Genomic DNA, 20,739 nt, shown 5'->3' on the forward strand with positions numbered 1-20,739 from the left:
ATGTTTAGTGTCCTGAGGTCCAGAATTGGTCTCCATCCCCTGTTTTTTTGGGGGTCCAGGAAACACCTGGAACATAATCCTTTCCCAACCAAGTTCAGTGAGACAGGTTTGATCACCTCCTCTGTTAGGAGGGATTGTACCCTCTTGCCTCAAGAGACTCTTGTGAGAGGAGTCCCTGAAGAAGGCAGTGGCGGGTGGGGATACAAGGGTGAAAGTGAGTTGAAATGGATGAAATAACCTGTAGATATCACTTCCAGGATTTGTCAGTGCAAGGGGACGAGTTCCTAGCAAGGTAGAAAATGGGTGAGATGGCCCCTATAGGGTGGAAGGACCATATCTGCAGTGTAAAATTTGGAGTAGGAGAGGTCAACAGGTCAAAATGGTCATTTTGAAGATGTCACCACTTAGAAGGCCACAGTAGAGCATGGTCCTTTCTTAAAGAAACTGGTATTATTCGTGAGGGGCTCAGCCATTCTCATCAGTTGGTAATGGACTGGACAAGACCACTGAGCCATCTGCAGCCTAGAGTACTTTCTCTTTGCCATAACTAAATAGATGCCCAGGGATCATCACATTGCTGAGAGTCCTTGAGAGTGAACCGACCCATCTGTGGAATCACTGAATAACCTTGATCTCTTGAATAACCTTAATGGTGCTTTGTACCTCCTGAGGCAGACCAGTAGACTACAGCCAAAAGCTCTGTACCTGACTATTGCCTTAGCCATGGAGCAAGTAGATGTGCCGGCGGCATCTCGTGAGGCCTGAAGAGATATCTTGGCTATTATCTAACCTTCTGTCACAAGGGCACTGTGGCAAGTGTTCAATAAAGGATGAAAATTTGGAAGAGTTAATAAAATCCTATATCACTATCAGGGCTTGATAACTGGCTACTCAGAAATGCAGTGCTGCAGAGCAGTAGTTTTTTTCATTCCAGAAGGATTTTTTTTTTTTTTTTTTCAGATGGCATAGAACTGAATCAATATTGTCTGTTCCATTTGTTGACTGACTCCACGACCCAAAAGTTGGGTATAGGATGAGAAAAGAAATATTCCAATCCTTTGGGTGTGATGTAGTATTTTTGTCAGCCCGTTTACATTTAGGTGATATACAAGCTGGGGTTTGCCACCAAAGTATTACTGATAGGGAAAAATCTCCTTGCCTGAGACGTATGAAGGATGTCCAACAGGAAGTGTTGGGGTTCCTATGTTTCTTCCAACAGGATAAGTAGGTCTCCACTATGCACTTCATAATGTCTTGAAAGGCCTTGAAATTGTCAGCATAAGGTGGTGAGGGAGGCATGACAGCCTTGTCTGGGGAGAAGGAGGATTAGTGGAAAGGTGATGCGTCTTCTTCTTGAGGCAGCTCTTGCTTCCCCATAAGATCCTACTGTGTGGAAGGACCCAGGATGGCAGTTGTTGCTCTTGACATGCCCTTTTACAAGATGGGACCCTTTAGAACTGGTCTCCATAAGGGATCCAGAGGTTCCAATAAGCCCAGGGTGGAGGAGCATAAGGGAAAGGGTCAGGACCCCACTGTTGTCCTTGCCAGAGTTGGGTATAACCCTGGTTAGGAGTTTTGTCAGGGTGTACCTTGAGTGAAGGAGGCCGAAAAGGGGAACTGTGTACAGACATTTCTGAATCTGATGAGGAGTCATTTCCTGTGCCAATTGGAGGGGCAAATGTTGTCAGTACCAGCAGTCAAGAAAGTACCAGGACAAAAAGGAGTCCTGTAATTGCATCTGTACCAGAGGCTATAGCTAGGAAGGTATCAGACAGGGTCCAGTCAGTACTGGCCAGAAACACGCCTATGTATCCTTGAAGAGTTAATGAGAGACTGACGGCCGTGACAGTACTCCGACACATGAGAGAACAGGTGAGGAGCGTGTCTCAGTACCCCTTAACAGTGACTCATGCTCCTCCTAGATTCGAAGTTCCATGTGGGTCAAAAGACTGGACGGCACACAAATGACATTAGGAGTCAGAATATCTGGGTGGTACTGGAGACAGTACCAAACTATAAACCTTCACATTTGGTTGCTGGCTGCACCAACAATAATTTCAGCCTGGCTCTGGAGTTCGTATGTCTCAGTGCTGATATAAGAAACGGAGTACGTGTGGCACTTTAGAGACTAACAAATTTGTTTGAGCATAAGCTTTCGTGAGCAGCTTTGGCTACAGCCCCCCCCAACCTGAAGCAACTACTCACCAGCAACCACACACCACACAACAGAAACACTAACCCAGGAACCTATCCTTGCAACAAAGCCCGTTGCCAACTGTGTCCACATATCTATTCAGGGGACACCCTCATAAGGCCTAATCACATCAGCCACACTATCAGAGGCTCGTTCACCTGCACATCCACCAATGTGATATATGCCACCATGTGCCAGCAATGCCCCTCTGCCATGTACATTGGTCAAACTGGACAGTCTCTACGTAAAAGAATAAATGGACACAAATCAGACGTCAAGAATTATAACATTCAAAAACCAGTCAGAGAACACTTCAATCTCTCTGGTCACTCGATTAGAGACCTAAAAGTGACAATTTTTCAACAAAATAACTTCAAAAACAGACTCCAACGAGAGACTGCTGAATTGGAATTAATTTGCAAACTGGATACAATTAACTTAGGCTTGAATAGAGACTGGGAGTGGATGGGTCATTACACAAAGTAAAACTATTTCCCCATGTTTATTTCCCTACCCCACACTGCTCCTCAGACGTTCTTGTCAACTGCTGGAAATGGCCCACCTTGATTATCACTACAAAAGGTGTTCTCCCTCCCCCCCGCTCTCCTGCTGGTATTAGCTCATCTTAAGTGATCACTCTCCTTACAGTGTGTATGGTAACACCCATTGTTTCATGTTCTCTGTGTATATAAATCTCCCCACTGTATTTACTAGATGGGTTCTCAGTATATGGTATGGTCTTCTTAGCCAGTGCCATGGTCTCAGTACCTGATGGGATGGGAGCCTCTGCAGTACCTTCAACAAGATGCGAGTTCGCCCGAGACCCAGATCGAGGTGATTTTCCCTCTCTCTTCTTGGGAAGGGAGCCTTCTCTTCTTCAATGATTTAAATGGTTCCAAAGGGCCCCCAGCGTCTTTGCTTATAGTCTCAGTAGGGATAGTCACAAGAGCTCTCTGACAATCCAATGCACGGGGGTGACAAACCCCACAGGTCTCAGCAAGCACTGCATTAACAGGAGTTTGAGCTTATCCTCCCTCAGTTTACTGTATCTACTCTTAAACCATGAGCAGAGCTTATATTTGGACAGGACACAAGACTCCCTAAGGCAGCAGAAGCAGCTTGAATATCCATTGCTGGGAGCAGATGGGATGGACAAGGAGGGAAAACCTGGGGCAGATCTGGAATAGTTTGAAGCCTAGGGTCTTGGGGATAACCCATACTCAAGGCCATGGATTAAAGGCCCAAAAAAGGCAAAAAAAGAGGAGGGAGAAAAAACCCTTTTTAAAAGCACCAATTGTGCAAAACACAAATAAAGAAAAACATATTAAGAAAAAGAAATGTTAGCGAGAGGGGTAGCAAGACATGCTAGCAGACACCATGATGCTCAATCTCAAGCCTCAGGCGGCTGAGAAAGAACTGAGGGGAGGCAAGTCCATTCTTCCCTATGTGCTCTTGTACCAGACTAAAAGGATGTTGAGGACACATGCACAGACATGCGGACGTTGCTGATGAAAAATTCCCAATACAGAGTGCACAGATGCATATACATCCTGATGTGGAGCATTCGTAAGGACACTACTCAAAGAACTTGTAGGTACTCTATACAATGTATGAAGCTGTACAGATATAAGATGACAGGTTCCTGTGAGCTAATAAAAATAAAAATCACAAATCCATGAATTCAAAAGAGTCACAGTGTGTGTGTGTGTGGGGGGGGGGGGGGGGGGGGGGGAAATGTTCTTAAGTGGAAACTAATATTTTTTAAATGACCTGGGTAAGCATATCCAAAGTTTTAAACTTAACAAAGAGATTAATGTACAAGGAAACTGCTACATTTGGGGGGCAAGGAAGTAAATAAAAGGAAAATAAAAAAAACACCCAATTTTTTGTAAGATAAATGAAGCATATGATAAGAACTCTAAGTAAGAATCATATTTACACAAGCTTTTATTCAAATTATACTAATTAGGACTCAGCTACATCTGCATCTGCATCTCCATCCATGACTCGCCAGCACAGCTGTGCTCCTCTGGGACAAGGCAGCTTATAAAATCCAGACAAAAATGCGTGAGACACAGAGATAAAGCTTTAATCAGTCGAGGGGATCTAGCTATGGAATGAGCTCCCACAAGAACTGGCTAACCCAGAGCTCAGCCATTTTTAGGGTGAGACTCTCCCCCACCCCTCTTTCAGGAAGTTTTCCCACCATAATCAGAGAAGTAGGTTTATTTTTTAAATTATGTATATTTCTACCCAGTCAGAGCATTCTACAGCCAGGGGTAAAGAGCAGAAGACTACAAAATCCACTAGGGACATCACTATGCAGGTCTAATTTAACTGGGAGGCACTTACTTACTATAATGATTGGTGTTACAGAAAAATCCTAAAATACTGTACATTATCTAACCCAGTATTGCAAAATTTTAATTGCACAGGGCAAGTAAAATATTAATTTAACAGCATCACCACAGTGGTACAGGCTGGGCAAGTAGTTTGTATCCAGGCTGGTAAATTTTCATGTAAATTGTGCATAGTTTATTTAATCTCACATTTATTTCTACACATAACTACCACAATTGTTAATGCACGGCATATCTGAGGTGAGAAGAGACCATTAAACTTTGACCATCCTTTTAAACATATGGGCAATTAATTTTTACAGTTCAACTAAAAATAATTCTATTGTATTCACATTCAAAGCCACCATGATTCTGAGTACCACAAGATAGTTCACTCTAAGTTCTTCTCTGAAATGTATGTGTGACGGGTGTCGGTCCTCCGAGCCCCTAGGGGCGATGGAGAGCAGTGGTCTTTGTAGCAGGCCTCGGCCCCACCTCCCGGGCGTTGGGGAATTAGCGGGCAGGGGAGCGCCGGCAAGAGTCAATAGCGCGCCCCTCGGGCAGGGGAGCGCCGGCAAGAGTCAATAGCGCGCCCCTCGGGCAGGGGAGCGCCGGCAAGAGTCAATAGCGCGCCCCTCGGGCAGGGGAGCGCCGGCAAGAGTCAATAGCGCGCCCCTCGGGCAGGGGAGCGCCGGCAAGAGTCAATAGCGCGCCCCTCGGGCAGGGGAGCGCCGGCGTAGGGGAACGCAGGCCCACCCAACTCCACTGCGTTCCAGCCCAGGGCCCTGACAGTGGCGGGAGGCGAAGGTCCCGCCGCTGAGTCAGCGGGCAATCCGCACCCGCTGACAAAACACACCCACCCCACGGTGTAGTTGGGCCCCTGGGCTACTTCCTACCCGGTCTCTCTCAGGCGGGTCGCTCCAGTCCCTCCATCTCCTCCGGGTATTCCGCGGTGGGCAGCTCTTGAATCTCCATCTCCTCTGGATAATCTGCTGCGGGCAGCCCCGGTTCCTCCGGATAATCTGCTGCGGGCAGCCCCGGTTCCTCCGGATAATCTGCTGCGGGCAGCCCTGGTTGCCACAGGCCTTCCCCCCGGTAAGGCTCCTCCTTGCCCAGGGGTTCGCCTGGGTCAGCAGCAGGCTTGCGAGGGAGCAGCCGGCAGCCTGTGTCTGTCTCCCTCCCTGGTGCTCTCTTCACTGGGCAGAGGGCCCCGCCCTTTGTACTTCCTGTCCCACCCTTCCCCTTCCGGGGATTGGCGGAAGCTCGGCCTGGCCCCGCCCACTCAGGCCCAGAGGGTGACTCCTTACCCTCTAGTTCGGAGGGGAGCCACACTGGCTCCCTACAGTATGTAAAAATTGGTTCCTCTGTCAACAGACCTTTTCCTTTTGTTTAATTCATCATATCCTTTATCTTTACTAAAATACCTGTTTTCTACCTGTTAGCCCTCCAGTCATTGCAGCTCTTGAAAAATGAGTTCTGGATTCTATTCCAGCAAGTACAGAACAGAATTGTTAACTAAGTATTGAAATCAGAAACTTTATTGTTGGTGCTTCATCACTCAAAGACCTCAACTTTTCATACAGATTCCAAATATTCAGCCCTGCAGTTATCCCCAAAAAACACACCCAAAAAGATTTAATTTTAAATTGAACAGATTTGATCTTAAAATAATTAACATACAAATATGAAATGTTAAAACACAGTCACTTTTCAGAACACAAATGTACTGTACTCTAAGGATAGGTCTAAACTGCAATTAATCATCTCTGACTGGCCCATATCAGCTGACTCAGGCTCGCAGAGCTCAGGCTGCAGGACTATAAAAGAGTGCCATGTAGATGTTCAGGCTCGGGCTGAAGCCCAAGCTCTGGGACCCTGCAAGGGGAAAGTAGCCTGACATTCTTACATAAAGGAGAGTGAAGAACCTGCTTTGGGTTTATATAAATATTGTATGTACTGTTAGTGCTGGCATTAGGCATGGGTTTATGTGTTTTCATGAGCATGACTGATGAGAAATATGTGCATTTGGGGGTCCAGTTAAATATGAGGTTCAGTGTTTTATATATAGCACCAGCTGTAGTTAAGAACACACCTTTCTTCCTAGTGAAGTCAGCCTTAAAGATTTGGGGTATGTCTACACTACAAAATTATGTCAACCTAACTTACATCAACATGCAGCCACCATAGTTATTAAATCACTTGTGCGCATACTTGGCTCCTTGTGATGGCAGTGCATGTCCTTACCAGGAGCGCTTGTATCGATTATATTGTCAGTGTGGTGCATTGTGGGACAGCTCCTGAAAGCTAGTAACAGTTGACATAAGCAACACAGTGTCTTCACTGTTATTGCATCGACCTAATTACATTGACCATGATTCTATGCCACTTGGGGATGTGGTGTTATGAAATCGGCATAGAGAAGAACTTATGTTGGCAAAAGCCAAATTTCAGAGATGACATTTCAACAGCTAGGTCAGCACAAAGCAACTTACACTGATCTAACCCTGTAGGTTAGACCAGGTCTTGGTTCTAACTGTTACTTCATCTATGAAATGATATCTCTTGATATATAAGTCAGTCTCTCATACCACTGACATTACAGCCTACACAATTTTAGCTTGAAAATTTGCTGTAGCAGAAGTAAGGTTGGTCATCCGACCCATCCAAAAATAACTGGTTGATTGAATGGTCAAATAACGTAAAAAAAATTACGTTTATTTTAAAAGCACTAATTTAATAGAACAGTAAAAACAGTAACAAACAAAAAAACACAGACAGTACCCCTTGATGGGCTCCAACAGGCTTAGCCTTAGACCCTTATGCCAAGTTACTAAAAAACAAGTTACTTAACTGAGTTATTTTAACTCAGAAAAATGTAAAACAATGAAATGAAGTTCTAAAAAAAGAAAGTAATTAACTTTTTTAGCAATGTTATTCAAGATTGAAGAGTTAACAAAAGAATAATTTAATTTAACAAAAATAAAACAAACACATAGCAACTATAAAAGAAAAAAATTAATGCACTTATGCTCCATAAGAAGTGCTGTTGTAGCTGTGTTGATCCCAGGATATTAGAAAGAAGTGGGTAAGGTAATATCTTTTTTTGGACCAACTTCTGTTGGTGAGACACACAAGCTTTTGAGTTTACACGGAGCTCTTCACCTACCCATCTGGTCTCTCTCATGCTAGGTAGGCAGCCCATCAACCCTTCAAGCAACTTAATGGCTGTGTATCTATTCTCTGTGTGTTGGGGGAGGAGATTTAATGACCTTGAACTCCCCTCTGCCTCCCCAACTTCCTTCTGTGTTAATTCTGCATGTTTGTCTAGTCAGTTCAGCTTGTGAGCTCTTCAGGACAGGGACCATGTCTTTTAATTTTTGTTTTAACATGATTTGTAAACCTCAACACACACTGACAGCCTGGTATACCAATCAAAACACACATACATTTGTTCTAGAAGATTCTAGCCAATCAAGATATTAAACTTTCAATTAGTTAATCTTTTCCCCAAACGGTATTAGCATGTAGTAAAATGAGTGATCAAAACATTTAAGTAGGCTTGCTAACAGATGGCACTATGATGCAATCAAAATGATAGGCCACTGCCTGCCTTACAGAATATTTGACCGCATCCAATTAGTAGGTAGTTAATTTATATTATATGACCAGTCAACTGACCCTCTTGCCAACCCTAAGAGGACAGGCGATGATTGGTTCAGTTACCCAGCATTATCGACTCTTGTAATTTTATCATGACTCTTGCAGTACGCGGGCTTCAAGAAAAATACCGAGCTCCTAGAATCATGTAATTATGAGAGAATCTCAGTTTTCATTTAAAAATAAATAAGTTTCTAGCCCCTATAGCTGCAGAAAAAAACCCTGAGAATGTGACCTAAGTGCACCCTAAAGGTTCAAAACCAAAATGGCAAATAAAAAGAACCCCCCGATTTCCCTTCCCTCCCCCCCCCCATGTTTTTGCAGGGTTTCAGTTATGATTTTTGAACACTTGGAGTGGCAATACCAGTTACACGTATGAGGTCACAACAGCACTAGTGTGACATAAGCTGTTGATCTGGTTCAGCCTATATAATCATAATTAAATACAATATTCATTAGTAACTTAGCAACATTACTTACATCCCAATTTCATCAAATATAATCTATGCATGTGATTTCGATAAGTTAACTACATCAAATGTTTGAAAAGGATGTTACTCTGTTAAAGTCATTCAGGACCAACAAATCTCAGAGTGCTGTTTAATTTTAACTCAAACAGATTTCCTTGTAAATTCTCAAAGTTCATTCTGTATTTAAAAAGTAAATGCTGTTACACTGCACTCTTCCTACATAACAAAGAGACTGAATCTCTGTTTTAAATGCAAAATTCAACTTTAACTATGGACTCACAATCAGTATCCCCATTATTTTAAGAAGTGTGATTGATTTTCACTCCCCACTAATGTCCATGCCATTTAAACAGTCCTCTCACCCCTTTGTAAAGCAGTGTGAGGAGTAAGTTATCCATGAACCCTCATTTTTCCTCTCTTCTGGCTCCCAAGGGCTCCATGTTCATTCTGGTTCACTCTTTAGCCTATTAACAAAAAGAAAAGGCGTACTTGTGGCACCTTAGAGACTAACACATTTATTTGAGCATAAGCTTTCATGAGCTACAGCTCACTTCAATGTGTTAGTCTCTAAGGTGCCACAAGTACGCCTTTTCTTTTTGTGGATACAGACTAAGACGGCTGCTACTCTGTAGCCTATTAACATCACTCTGTGAGTCAGTCAAAGGAGAAGTTTCACTGTAGAGCAAACAAAAGAATTCCCCTCTCTAGCAACAATGCTTCCAGACCTTCATAATATGAGTCAAGTTGTACCTGCTTAAGTGATTACAGGATTAGGGTTTTTGTTTTTTGCCTGGAGCAGTTTTGTAAACTTCAAATAACTTCACCAATACTGGCATCTGTTTTTTTAAAAACAGCATTTGCAATTTAGTTAATTGTCACTGTTAGTATAAAGTTAACATAGCACAAGTTTTCAATTAGATTTACAAAGCCACAACTTGATTTAAATCTTTTTTTTAAAATCAAGTGATTTAAATCATGATTTTATATTGCCTTGATTAAAACTGTTCCACCGTGGACTACTAAACCAGTCCTTTACCGCAAACAGGAGGGGGCCAAAAATTTAAGTCAGCGGGATATTTTCCTATTCGTTTAAATAGGAAAATTATTTGGTCCTTAGTATTCAAAACACTTCTTGCCTATTTCTGCTTAGATCCTCCGAGACAAGATATTCTCCTACCTTATAACATCTCCTCTCTCTTTCAAAATGTCCAGTATGCACAACCCTATGGGAACCAGTGAAACATTACATTTAAGACTTTTGACAAAATAATTATATTTTCTAGCATTCAGGAACAAAAGCCTGGGAACGCTGACTGAGAGAAAGGACAGACCTAAATCAGAAGGGTGAAGAGGTTACATAAAGAATATGAATTAAGTTCTATTGACCACTGATAAAGAACAATGACCTCTAAACTTAAGTTCCAAACAAGAAGGAAATGATTCAGCAGGTAATTAAGAAAAGTGTCCAAGACTTCATACCGGGCTTAAAAAGCAGCACAAGAAGATCCAGGAATAGAACAAAAGAAGCAAAGGGGAATGCAAAAAACTGAAAACAAAAGTCTTTGCCCAAATGTTATGGGCTTTACAAACAAAATGAACAGACTGAAAACGTGTGGCATAAACCAAAGCGCATTTTAAAGGAACATGCCTCAGTCCAAAGAATAGGGAAAATTATGCATTTTAAATCAGACATGTTAAGTGTTGATAAAAGGATACTCCTAATCATCTGCTTTTTAAAGTACTACATTACAATTTAACACTATGTAAGCCACTGAAGGTCAGGAGCAAATAAGGAAACAAGATGCACTCGTTCCACCTGCAATTTTACTGTATTATACAAAAGGTAAACAAATTTCAAATACTGCCCTCTGGCATCCACACATTTTCGACACATTATTAAAGAACCATTTATTTGTCACATGCATTATGTTTAAAGATTTTTTTGTGGGGAGGTGTCAAGGTTCCTTCCCCACTCTGAACTCTAGGGTACAGATGTGGGGACCTGCATGAAAACCCACTAAGCTTATTTTTACCAGCTTAGGTTAAAACTTCCCCAAGGTACAAACTATTTTACCTTTTGCCCTTGGACTTTATTGCTGCCACCACCAAGCGTCTAACAAATATATAACAGGGAAAGAGCCCACTTGGAAACGTCTTTCCCCCCAAAATCCTCCCCAAACCCTAAACCCCCTTTCCTGGGGAAGGCTTGATAAAAATCCACACCAACTTGCATAGGTGAACACAGACCCAAACCCTTGGATCTTACGAACAATGAAAAAGCAATCAGGTTCTTAAAAGAAGAATTTTAATTGAAGTAAAAAGAATCACCTCTGTAAAATCAGGATGGTAAACACCTTACAGAGTAATCAGATTCAAACATAGAGAATCCCTCTAGGCAAAACCTTAAGTTACAAAAAGACAAAAAAACAGGAATATACATTCCATTCAGCGCAGCTTATTTTATCAGCCATTTAAACAAAACAGAATCTAACGCATATCTAACTAGATTACTTACTAAATTGTAAGACTCCATTAATTTTCTGTTCCTGGCAAAACAACACACAGACAGGGAGAACCTTTGTTTCTCCCCCCCCCGCAGCTTTGAAAATATCTTGTCTCCTCATTGGTCATTTTGGTCAGGTGCCAGCGAGGTTATCCTACCTTCTTAACCCTTTACAGGTGAAAGGGTTTTTCCTCTGGCCACGAGGGATTTTTAAGGTGTTTACCCTTCCCTTTATATTTATCACAGGAGGCGAGGGAAGAATAGAGACAAAACTGTATCATGGTAAGTGATTAAGGCAAGGAACTCGGGGCTAGTCTACAATAGAAGCACTAAATTGGTGCAGCTGCACCATTTAGTTCTAGAGAGGATGGATAGCATATCCATTCACTCATATATTTTCTTCAAGAATAATCTCCTAAAGTTAGGTTATTTCAGAGCCACTATATATACAAAAAAACAACTTTCCAGTGACCCAGTCTGTAGCACAGAAGTCCCCAAACTGTGAGGTGCCTCCCACCCCCAGGAGGGCACAGAGGAACATTCGGGGCGGGGGGGGGGCACAGCTGGGGCCTGGGCCAGCCCCCATGGAGAGTGGAGAGGGAGTGCCAACTAGCTCTGCTCCTGGTCCCAACTGCTGGTCCTGGCTGCTGGCCCCACCCCCACCTGTAGCCCCAGCATCACTCCCCTTGCCCCTGTCTGTGTACACACACGGAGCTGGGGCCCCAGCCCCAGCTCTGAAGAAGGGGGCGCAGACAGGGGTAAGAGGAGGCACAAGGTAAAAAGTTTGGGGACCACTGCTGTAGTACAACTCTTCTGATACTCAGTGGGCCCAGCCAGATAGTTGGTGACTAAACATGCCTACCCCTTACATATACTTTATATGTGTTAGTCCTTTGAATGAGAAGTGCATTATCACACAGCCATAATTGAGCTCATCAGTTAAACATAAGAATATAAGAGCAGCCATACAAGGTCAGACCAAAGGTCCATCTAGCCCATCTAGTCCATCTAGTATCCTGTCTTCCAACAGTGGCCAATGCCAGGTGCCCCAGAGGGAAGGAACAGAACAGGTAATCATCAAGAGATGCATTCCTTGTCGTCCATTCCCAGCTTCTGGAGAACAGAGGCTAGGGACAAAAGCCAAAATGCATAACAATAAGCTTTCCATGTTTCCTCTTGAATCACAGAGGTAATACGTAGTTCAAAACTCACTAAAAGATCAATAAAAAGAACAGGAGTACTTGTGGCACCTTAGAGACTAACCAATTTATTTGAGCATAAGCTTTCGTGGGCTACAGCCCACTTCATCATACTCCTGTTCTTTTTGCTGATACAGACTAACATGGCTGCTACTCTAAAAGGTCAATGGAAACAAGAGACTAGAGATTAAAAAAGAACCATAATGACCCTTAATAAATGTTTGTTACAGAGGAGTTTTAATATAGGCAGTTAAAAAGGAAAAAAAATCTGAATTTTTCAGAAGTTGGAGTTGGTATGAAAACAGCACAAAAGCAGATGAATACAGAACTAATATCCAAGCATCAGTTCTCAAGAAACAAATTGTCCAATAGGCTGATACAGTAACACGATGATAAAATTAATGCAAATTAAGATTATATGCTTCCAAAGGTGCTCAAGGCACTACAACCAGACACTGTGAAGTCTCCAGGAGAACTCCCTTGGAGAAGTACAACCATTAAGTTAATTCTGTCTTTACCTCTGGCAAGAAAGAGATTGGAGATGAATAGCCCTGCAGCTGTAGAGACAGCATATGACTCTGGAAAGATCATATAGATGTTAGCCATGGGATTAACTCCAGACAGAGTGCCATAAATTCTATTACCTATAGCAATGACAGGCCAAAAGTACTTCCTTTGAATTAAGACTGAAATCTAGTCCTGAAGCTCTGCTACTCTGATATCTGATAATAGCCCTTTCCCTGCGATATGCTTAAGGATTCCCCTATATCAGTGGTTCTCAAAGCCAGTCCGCCGCTTGTTCAGGGAAAGCCCTCTGGTGGGCCGGGCTGGTTTGTTTACCTGCCGCGTCCGCAGGTTCGGCCGATCACCGCTCCCACTGGCCGCGGTTCACGGCTCCAGGCCAATGGGGGCTGCAGAAAGAGGCGCGGACTGAGGGACATGCTGGCCGCCCTTACCGCAGCCCCCATGGGCCTGGAGCAGTGAACCGTGGCCAGTGGGAGCCGCAATCGGCCAAACCTGCGTACGTGGCAGGTAAACAAACCAGCCCGGCCCACCAGGGGGCTTTCCCTGAACAAGCGGCAAACCAGCTTTGAGAACCACTGCCCTAGATAATCCAGCTCCTGGAACTAGATTAAGGCATTGTCTACACAGGGATTGTTGTTATTATTATGTATTATTTGTATTACTGTAGTGTATAGGAACCTAGTCACAAACCAGAATCCCACGGTGCCAGATACTGTACATCCACAGAACAAAAAGGTAGACTCTGGTACAGGGACTACAATCTAAACATAAAACAAGAGACAACAGATGAGTGCAGAGGGATGGGAAAGTATGTGCATTCACGTTGCTTTGTTATGCCCGTTTTATGATACTTTCCTTATTAACCTTTACATATGCACACCTATCCACTTTTTCAAGTTAACCATGCAGCATAGTGAGCAGACATCCCATGGTGCAATATTCCACCTCTCAGCTTTATATTCTGGGATTTTTCTTGGGGTATACTGTGGGATGCTGTCAAGGCTGAATCCCCACCCTGTCACTTCGAGTACAGGAAGTGAGGGCCCGCAAGGATTTTAAAAATTAATACTTGCCACTCCAGGCTTGTATTACACTCCCAAGGTTACAGCTTTTCTCTGACCTTGGCTTGGTAAACGCTGCCACCACCCAAATGCAAAAAAATCCCTTTGAACCCAGGAAGGAGCACTTGGGAATTCCTCCCTGTGGGGTACCCTCAAGCCCTTTCACCCCCAGTCCAGGGAAGAGCTGAAAAAGAAAACAAAGGAAACTAGCTGTGGCTACCAGCTAATCAAACAACATGCACAAACCTCTCAGGACACCAAAAATCCAATCCTGTTCTTAAAAAAGGTAAATTTTATTAAAAAGAAAAAAGAAAATTACATCTGGAACTTAGGCTTTTTGCTAGATCTTAAAACAATCAATTACAAAAATTAAGCACCCAAAATAGCTTTCTTTGGGGTTCAGCTTAAAGGTTACAAGCAAACAAAAGCATCAGGGGCTAGCACAGAGGAGATCCACAAGCCAAAATAAGATAAACCTGATAGTGTCTAACTAAACATTCCCTATCCAAATTATTTCTTCTAGGTATGAAAGATACTTTTTCATACCTGGCTCAAACCTTACATAGCATTTCTGCTTATAGCTTTGCTTCCCCGTGTCCCTGCAGCCCAGAAAACAAAGGGAAAGTTTCTTTCCCCATTTTAAAAAGTTCTAGCCTTCCCATTGGCACTTTTGGTCAGGTGCTCACTTTTTTTTTTCTTTACCTGGGGGACTTTTTAACCCTTTACAGATAAAGCAAGTCAAGAACAGCTACCAAGAGGAATTTTACAGCTAACTGGCTTACTGGGTGTCCATCAAGGGAGCTATCCCACCACTTTATCACAGATGCCTACCAGAAGCTACAAGAATTCTGGGATGTAGGGTCACACTAACAAATGCCCATGATTCCTTGGGAACCCATAAATTCATCTGTATTTTGCCAGCACCAATTCAATTTTCAAACTGCTTTCAGACAGCATGGAAGACATACTGCTGAACACCGTGATCATCACAATAATTAGTACAAACAGGATGTGCACATTTATTGCAGTTGTTCAGCTGACTGCATTTAACTCAGCAGCTTCAAATGCAATGGTGATAGGACTACAGGTAAGAGGAGCAGAAGGATGAAATCAAGCAATTACTTCTGTATACATATACCTGGAGGGGCTTTACTCAGTGGAGCGTCACTTCTGAAAGTAATCAACTGGCACTGACTGGTCGGATAGGATAGTGACACAGAACTGGGATGACCAGCAGTGGCAGCAGAACTTCAGGATGCAGAAGACTACCTTCCTAAAGATCTATGCAGATCTGTTACCAGAACACCAACATGAGAGTTCCCCTCAGCAGAGAGGAATGTGTGGCCATTACCATCTGGAAACTCACCACTCTTGAGGGTTGTCAATCAGTAGTTTACTAGTTTGGTATAGGTAGATCAACTGATGAGGCTATTGTTATGGAGATTTGCAGAGCTATGAGGAGGGTGCTGCTGTGTTATGTTGCAAACTTGGCAATGAACAGGTTACTGATAGCTTTGCACTGATGGGGCTCCCAAACTGCATATGCATTACTTATGTGACCCAGATACCTACTGTTTACCTCCCACACCAAGCCAATGCCTTTATCATCTACAAGAAGGGATATTTCCCCATGGTGCTGCAAGGCCTGGTAGAGCACGGTGGAAGGTTCACTGATATTCACATGGGACAGTCTGAAAAGGACCATGATGCCAGGATCTTTAGAAATTTAGGCATGTTTGCTGCAAAGAGCAGGGAAATTTTTGCTCCTCAGACCACTTTGGACATTAACAGTTATGATGGCTTCCCTTGTTTAAAAAGCTGGATGCTTGAACAGGGAGAGCTCTCCTCCACAGCAGCTTCAGTATGGCTGTTTGAATGGTGTACTTTTAATCTCCCAATCTGTCACATCATACAGTTATTGCTTCCCCTGAAGAATTTCCTCCTGGTGAGACCCCATGCAATACCAAAGTCAAGGATGCCTTCTGTGGTGTCTTAGGTGCTTGGGTGTCTCATGTGCTTTGTGGAAAACCGCCCATCTCTCCATTTTCGGGTTAGGTGGTGACATTGCTTGCAAAAAATCCAGTCCAGTTGCTCACAGTATGGGCAGATAGTAGAAGCATTACCAGAGGTCCTGTTCTTGTCCCTTGTCTTCAGCTACTTCTGTCACACCTCCTTTGCTTTGACTTGGCACTGGGAACAAGTCTGGGAGTGCCCACTGCTGTCATTTGCTATAACAATGTCTTGTAGATGTTTGCATTGCAGTGACTTCTCCAGATGGGACTGGACATGCAGCTGTACAAAGAGGACAATCAAGTCCAGGAACACTGCAGATGTCCACATGGAAGCACAAGGGGCATGGCTGCTATAATGGGCATATGACTCATTGCCTGAACTCACAATTACCTTGTATCAAAAAGGGGCACACATGGCTGCATGCCAGCATTTAAACAGAGAGGTGGCATCCAGTCTAAATTAAACTGGAGCAGTGGAGGGCACACAGATTCAAAGACAGGCTGATTGAACTGTGAAGCAATACAGTCTGGGATAGCAGTGGGAGAACTGTCAGAAGCAAAGTAGTTAGGAATACATCATATGAATCATAAGCTAACAAACTCACTGTAAAGTAGAGTCACTCCAATTCCAAACAGGATTAATTACTGCGACCTCACACCCGAAATAATTCACTTTTCAAAAAGCTTGTGCACGGACACAAGGCACTTTAATGAGAACCTGAGAGTCTGAGTTCAAGGAACTCTGGCAACCAGCCCAGATGGTTTGGACTTCTGCCTGGTGGGCAGCTCTCTCACTTTTTAAATTTTACATTCATACACAAAGATTAACACTTATTATAATCAGATTTGTAAACTGAATATTTTAATATTAAAATAGGCTATACACTAAAAGAAAGGGGTCTGGTTTTTTTTAAACAGACAGGGTGTATGGCCAGTTCAAGGTGTATGGCCAGTTTTCATAAATGAAAGTGTGTATGGGCAGAGGCAAGGTTTCTCAGCTCATTTGATTGCACATAGTGCGCTACATAGAGCATTCCACTTCTGTCTAGCAAATAGTTACCTATGATGGAATTTGTTTGGGTTTTTTTGTTTTTTAAACAAGAGAGGAAATTCCATACAACAAAAACATTAAAACTTGAGATTGCTAAGTGATTCTTCTTCAAAGTCAAGAAATGACAGTTAAGATTGTGCAAACAAATGTAAACTTCCTTGTGAATATGTATTATAATACAGTCTTTAATTTTACATGATTAAACACTGTTTCCTATTTAATGCAGGGCCCTATTGCTGTTTATGTACACTACTAAGTGGGTCCCTTTAAGCCCAATAACTGAAACTGGCATTCCATGATTTATAGGTAATTTTCTAACAACAGTTTCCAGCATCACCTCTGATCATGATCAGCACTACTTCAACTTATCCAGGAAGTAATCACCACAAGTAAATTCCTCCCAAGTTTCCCTTATTTAGACCCACATTTATTTGGGTCTTACACCTTATGTAACTGGCTTACCTGAGTATTATTGTAACTTGACATCAGAAACACTGATGTTTAGGCCACACAACTGTGAAAGACAACCACGATGACCCATACACCTCCATGGAGTTCCATTGACTCAACAAGTTGTCATACATGCAATAAGGGTGTTGTAAAAGAATGGACCCCTGATTTCTACTGCAACTACCACTGCGGTATTGTAGAAACTGTAATCAAGGCATATTCTGCCTTCATATTCAACTGCACATCTTACGAATGGCTCACTCAAAAACTCCCTCTCCAGGGAGAACATATTTAGCAACCTATTTTTCTAGCTAGTAAATTGTCATGCTTCCTTACTCAAGGCTCTCATTCACCTGCGGGAGGAAGAAAGGGTCATGGATCCACATGATCAGTACTATGCCTCAGCTTTTAAACAGTCTCTTACTGTGCCAGACCTCCTTAAGGATAGGCCACATGGTCTCAACACCTCTGATACTGAGCCCTGGGCCTACACTAGGGGGTGGGTCGATCTAAGATACGCAACTTCAGCTATGTGAATATCTTAGGTCGACTTACCTGGCCGTGAGGATGGCAGCGAGTCGACCGCTGCTGCTCCCCTGTCAACTCCACTTCAGCCTCTCGTGAGCTGGAGTTCCAGAGTCGACGGGGAGCGCATTTGGGGATCAATTTATCGCGTCTAGATGAGACGCAATAAATCGATCCCCGATAGATCGATCACTACCCGCCAATCTGGCGGGTAGTGAAGACCTGCCCTGAGCCTCTGGGCTCCAGCACTGCTGCTTCTAACCATGAGCTCCGCCCAGCAAGTCCAACCAAGATAGATTTCTGTTCAGAGACTTTCAACCTCTTCAGGAATTAATGCACCCCAGCAAGTATTTGAAGAGACACCAGGCACACTTTTCAAAACTGTAGGACTTACTAGTCAACTGGAATACAGCATTGGGAAGTCCCTAGATTAGCACAGAGAAACAGAGGTTAAGATATAGTCTATACTGGCTAAAGCCAAGGTTTCCTTGAGCCATACTGCTCTAGAAACATCTTGGTTTCCTTTCTCTCTGTTTCTGTCCCTTTGCCTGTCAGCCTCAGGTCAGAACTTCCCCTGTCTCTCAAAAAGCCAGCTCTGATCCTAGCCTCCTTTCACCTCCCATTCTACTGTCATCCTCTTAAAGGACCACTGCTGAGTCATTAGGTGTCAACTGTGCAATCACTAGATTTCCCATTGTCTTTCCAGATCCTCCACTGGTGTGAGTTTCAGCCAGTCCTTAACAATCCATTCATACCACCCCAGACAGTTATATGACCCAAACAACCTCACATCTCCCGCTTTGCCGCAGGAGCATTTTAACCCATCTAAACCCCTGGATAGCAATCCCTACTCAAGTCAGTCACAGGAAATTCCCACTTCATCACAGAAAGCATAACTGAGCAAAAATAAACTGGGAAGCACAAAAGTGGGAGAGGCAGTTTCTCCATGAACCCCTAATCCCCAAGCGTTTACAGAAGTACCTCTGCTGCTACTCTGTGGGCTTACAGTATGTGTGGGTGAAACACATCACTGTATACCACATTAGAACATAAAAACAGACATACTGTTTTTCTGCTCAGACCAATGATCCATCTAGCCTAGTATCCTGTCTTCTGACAGTGGTCAATGCCAGATGCTTCAGAGGGAATAAACATTCTCCTCTTCTAAAAAGGTAATCATCATAGAAGTTCAGCAGAAGTTAAAGCTGCTAGAATCAGCCTTATCTTCCACTCTATGCCTTCACCCCAATTGGGAAAGAGATATTGCCAAAGCATGGACAAAGGAACCAGCAGCACCACAACTCCTAAAGAGTTGCAGGTGTATGATCCCCATGGCGATGCATCTTTGGAACCACTGCAAAGGGGCTGGCACCCAAGATCAGAAATTCCTTTCCATGGATACCCATAGGATCATCATGTTTAAGACCATGCCCCACTACCTCCTTTGCAAACCCAAGCCAACATTCATCAGAAACCCAGCTAACTTCACCTCTCCTCCACAGGTTTCACCACGGGTTTTCATGGTTGTAAGTTAGGGTCAATGACTGCACACACTTTGCTCAGACAAACTGCTCAGGACTCCAACAGACATTTTGCCTGAGGAAGGAAGTGCAGGATTAAGCTCATAACTTTTGAGAACTAACACGGGACAAGATACAATGTTTTACTATTATTTTACTGATTTGAAGTTCTTTGATGCAATTGTTTTAGTTGATAGTTAATTCAAAATAAAAAAATCGTAAACATTTATTCCATCATCACAGTGTTTTGAGAAGACATTTTACCTATTACAATGTGTGTACATTTTAACAGTTTCTAACAAGCAAATATTTTGATGATAAAAGGCTTAGTCTTAACCATTCAACCTACAATTACATAGTACAAATTAAAATAGCCTAAAAATACTTAAATTTGACATGGAAGTCATTAGATACTTTCATTTTTCTTAACACTTAATTTCTAATAGAAGTACTTTTTCATGAAATAAAATCAAACCCACAGCTTCTTAAAAATATACCCAAAGAAAACAACAAAATGTTTTCATTTGCATTCTTATTACTCAAAGATAAACGGTATCATTGGCACAGACCCAAATGTTACTCTCCAGGGTGTACATATCACTGAATAATTTGTTCAAACGTCAGTTGTAATTTTCAAAAATCCTTTCTTGCCTCTGAATCTTAAACATCTGTAACAAATACTTGTTTTGAGAGTGCTTTACATTCATGACATCTGACCTTTTGCTGCATGCACCACAAAATTTAAGTTTCAAATACCATGCAAGCAGGAAATCTGATCATACCAGCAGTAGCCATCTGCATGGTCCAATATCAAATATTAGTTCTTGGTTGCACAAAGTCATGTGTTACAAATCTTTTTCCGCAGCTTCTACAATTAATTGTAATTTGCTGCTTCTAAAATGTGTTTCTTATGGGACATCTGGCCTTGAAACCTCTACCTTACCATTGAAAAAATACTTAGTGTCTGGATGTTATTTTTATATATACGTAAAATATATAGCTATATATATGAAAGAGACAGAAAGAGAGAGAGAGCGCACTGCATGGGTGGCATAACTAGGACCAGGTTTTCCAAAACAAAACAAAAATCTCTAATTCCAGAAATAGATTGACTTTCATTACAGAACATTCATCACATAAATGTAATGCAGAAACGTTCTCCAATGTAATTACTTTCAGATATTGAACTATCGGTATCAAATATTAACCGTTCATTAAGCAAATTGTGGAAGT

At 42.6% G+C, this 20,739-nt stretch overlaps 1 protein-coding gene across 22 annotated transcripts in view; it reads right to left on the minus strand.

Annotated features, from left to right (window-relative positions):
• The window catches only part of VPS13B (vacuolar protein sorting 13 homolog B), a 914,031-nt gene that overhangs the window by 880,938 nt on the left and 12,354 nt on the right, over positions 1 to 20,739 (minus strand). The gene's annotated exons all lie outside the window — the stretch shown is intronic.

This window comes from Chelonia mydas, chromosome 2, assembly GCF_015237465.2.
Source record: "Chelonia mydas isolate rCheMyd1 chromosome 2, rCheMyd1.pri.v2, whole genome shotgun sequence".
NCBI classification, from domain to species: Eukaryota; Metazoa; Chordata; order Testudines; family Cheloniidae; genus Chelonia; species Chelonia mydas.